A 3177-nucleotide genomic window follows, 5' to 3' on the forward strand; every position below is an offset into this window, starting at 1 on the left:
CACGACCCCATCCCGCCCATCCTGCCCCATCCTAGTCCGTGTCCTCCATCTTCTCTGTTCTGTCTGTCCCTCACTTCATTCCTGTCTGGCTGTGGTCTGTTTACTTGGTCTTCTGTCTTTGGGTCTTCTCTTGACTCCCTGTTTTTGTTTTAGAGTAGTAGTTACTAATCTTTTTTGTTTTTTTTTTTAATCTGCTCAAAACCAAACCCTGTCTTAAGAAAAATGCTCATTTGATTGGAGTTTATGGGCAGTCATCAGGCCTTCTGGGCTTCCAGCTGCCCATTCAGGAATCTTGGGTCAGGAGCCCTGCACAAGACAACAGTCCATAGGCCCTTTCAGCCTGCCAGCACATTACTTGTCTTTCATGGAGGGGTGTGAGGGCCCTGGCCTGGAGTTCATGGTTTGGTGGTGGTTGGACAAGGCACTGTAGGGAGTGCCCGCTGCCCTGCACCAGTGATGCCTGGATGATGGCACAGGCCGTGCTCTGCCCTCCAGGCATGAGGCTGTGCTCCTGGCGTCCCCGCCCTCTTCCCTCAGATCCCATCTTGGGTTCTGCCTCTGTGCAGCTTTCCTCTTAGGCAGGAACTGGCTCAGGGACCAGGGCTCCCCCCAGGCTGAAACCATGCTGGTCTCCCCACCCCAGCTGGAATTTGTCCCATTTTGCTCTCCCTCCTGTTACCTTGGTAGTTGAGAGCCAGAGGCAGCCCTTCAGGGGCAGGAGGTCAGTGGGAATCTCCCTAGCCACAGGGTGCCCAGCACCTTCTCCCCAGGGTCATCCATCCTTACAGGAGGGGGGTTAGGGGGAGACCACAAAAACTGAATAGCCCAAGGCGGGATACTTCTCTGAACCTCAGTTTGCTTATCACAGGATAGGAAAACCAGGTTAACTGCCTAGCTAGTCTGTGGCCACTTTAGGAAGGAAAGAAGAATACGTGAATCTCCTCATGAATCTCCTCTCCTTCAGTGCCTTGGATGTGGTTGGAAACAGGACCCTGGAGGGGGTGGATGGCTGGGGGTTGAGACTTTTTTAGCGCTAGGAGGTAAGAACAAACCTGGCTGGACTGAGAAGGGAAGGGAGGAGCCAACCCAATCACTGGAGTTCCTCTCTGACTCTCCCCTGCCCCGGTGAGACAGCAGCTTCAGCTTCCTCACCTTCAGAGGGCAGCATCTGGGTTCTGCCCCAGGCTCTGGAATAAGATGGGTGATGTGGTGGCGGCAGTGGTGGTGGGGGCTCAGGTCACCAGTGTGGCTGCGGCCAATCACAGCCCACCTCTCGGTGCTTCCTGAACTCGGCTCCTGTGTTCCTCTGCCTTCCTCCTCTCCCTGGTTCCTCTGCTCAGTTGACTGGCAGGTGGGAGGGATTTGATTTGCACTGGCTTCAAGGACTACCATAGGGGTCCTGGGGAGGCCCCTTTAAGACCAGTTTGGAGGTGGGGCCTGCTGTTGGCTCAGTCCTGGGATTCTGACTTGGTGGGTGGGTGGGTACTGTGTGTGTGTGCTTTGTGGGGGCTCTTGGCATGTTGGTTCTAGCTGTCCCTTATCCTAGCTGCCCCTTCCCGGAAATGGAAGTGTAAAGAACATGTTTCCATATTACTCTGCTTGTTGTCCCTTTCCCTTGAGGGCGTGGGAAGTAGATGCTTCTTAGGCCAGAGGATGCTTACCCCACCCCCCACTCCCAGGTGAGTATCCGTGGGGGGAAGGATGGGGCCTTGAAGGGCTTGTTTCTGTGTCTCGCCTGACACAGGAGTCCTGCTTCATGAAAGACTATAGTGTGTGTCCCCGCCTGCGCGTGGGAAGTCCTGTGAGGGGCATGGGCAGGACACACGGAGGCCCCAAGGCCCAGAAGAAGAGTGCTTTCAGTCAGCAGCTCCCTTCTCGGCCCTGGGGAGCCTGGCCTGGCCCTGGGGGCCAGTGCTGGGTAAACAAGCGCCTGTGCCGACTGCACTTTGAGGGGGATGGCAGGGGAAGTGAGCCCAGGGGCCTTCAGTTAGAGGACTCCAGGTGCTCCTGGTCCCGAGACTGACTAACAAGGGGGGCCAGTGGAAGAGTGTTCCCGGCAGGTGCAGAAGCCTGGGGGTGAGCTCAGCCTGGTCAGGAAGAGTCAGGAGGACTGCGAGGCCGGAGGTAGTTAGGAGGCTGTGGTCAGGAATTTGTGTTCTCTGGGGATGCAGTGAGGAACTTGAAGGGATTTGAGCTGTGGTGAGGGGGGAGTAAAGGGTCTCTGGCAGTTGTGTGGGGAAAGAGGTTTCAGCCCTGGAACCCTTTGCCCACCCCATCCTCAAACAAAATTGGCAAACTCTTAGCTTGGATTCTGACTGGGGAGGGCTTGCCTGTCCCTAATCAGTGATTCACTGGTTCCAGGCCACCCCCCATTCTGGCCACAGCCAGGGATCCTTTCCTCTCGGTGAACTAGTTGCTCCCTGCACTTAGCCGTCTGCAGGGAGTGAGCGGTGCAAAGAAAGTTCTTTGGAACCTGGGGTTGTGGGGGCCAGGACCTTGCCCTCATGTTGCCAGAGAGAAAGGCACCCCACTGGGTAGCCATGGTGGTGGCAGTTGTCCTGGCCTCTTGCCCGGGGCAGGTGCTGTGGTGGACCAGGTGCACACGTTTAACACAGAGCAGTTTACTCTCCGCGCTGGGGTGAGCCCCGGGGAATAAGCTGGGAGGAGGCCGGAGGGGTTGAGTCAGCCTGGCCTGCCATGGAGTGCCTGGCAAGCCTCCTGGTTTTGGCAGCAGATGCCGATCTTTTCGATTGGGAATGTTTACCCCAGGGCTGTGGCAGATGGCCATGGCCCCCAGGTGTAGCTGAGCATTATGGGGAGCAGGGGCCAGCAGAGTCTGTCCTGGCATCAGTGTGGGACGAGGGGTCAACATAGAGGGTCCCCAGATGGGGAGCTTCATGCCAGTGTTTCCTCCTTCACCTTGTCCAGCCTTCCCAGTGGCTGTGGGCAGAGGACAGGACAGGGACCTTTCCAATTTCAGCCTGTGCTTTAATTGTCATGTGTCAGGCACTGTGCCGGGTGCTTTCCAGACATTTATGTCTCATTCAGCAAGCTATGAAGTAGTTGTTACGCTCCATTTCAGGGATGAGGAGCCTGAAACAGAGTTCAGTCCCCTGCCCAGCATTACAGCTCTTGAGGCCACAGTGAGACTTGAACCCAGGGGTTAGCTCTGTGGGA

At 56.5% G+C, this 3177-nt stretch overlaps 1 protein-coding gene across 1 annotated transcript in view; it reads left to right on the forward strand.

The window, feature by feature from the left end:
- The window catches only part of EGLN2 (egl-9 family hypoxia-inducible factor 2), a 9321-nt gene that overhangs the window by 3030 nt on the left and 3114 nt on the right, over window positions 1-3177 (forward strand). The gene's annotated exons all lie outside the window — the stretch shown is intronic.

This window comes from Bison bison, unplaced genomic scaffold, assembly GCF_000754665.1.
Source record: "Bison bison bison isolate TAMUID 2011002044 unplaced genomic scaffold, Bison_UMD1.0 scf7180017864280, whole genome shotgun sequence".
Taxonomy (NCBI): domain Eukaryota; kingdom Metazoa; phylum Chordata; class Mammalia; order Artiodactyla; family Bovidae; genus Bison; species Bison bison.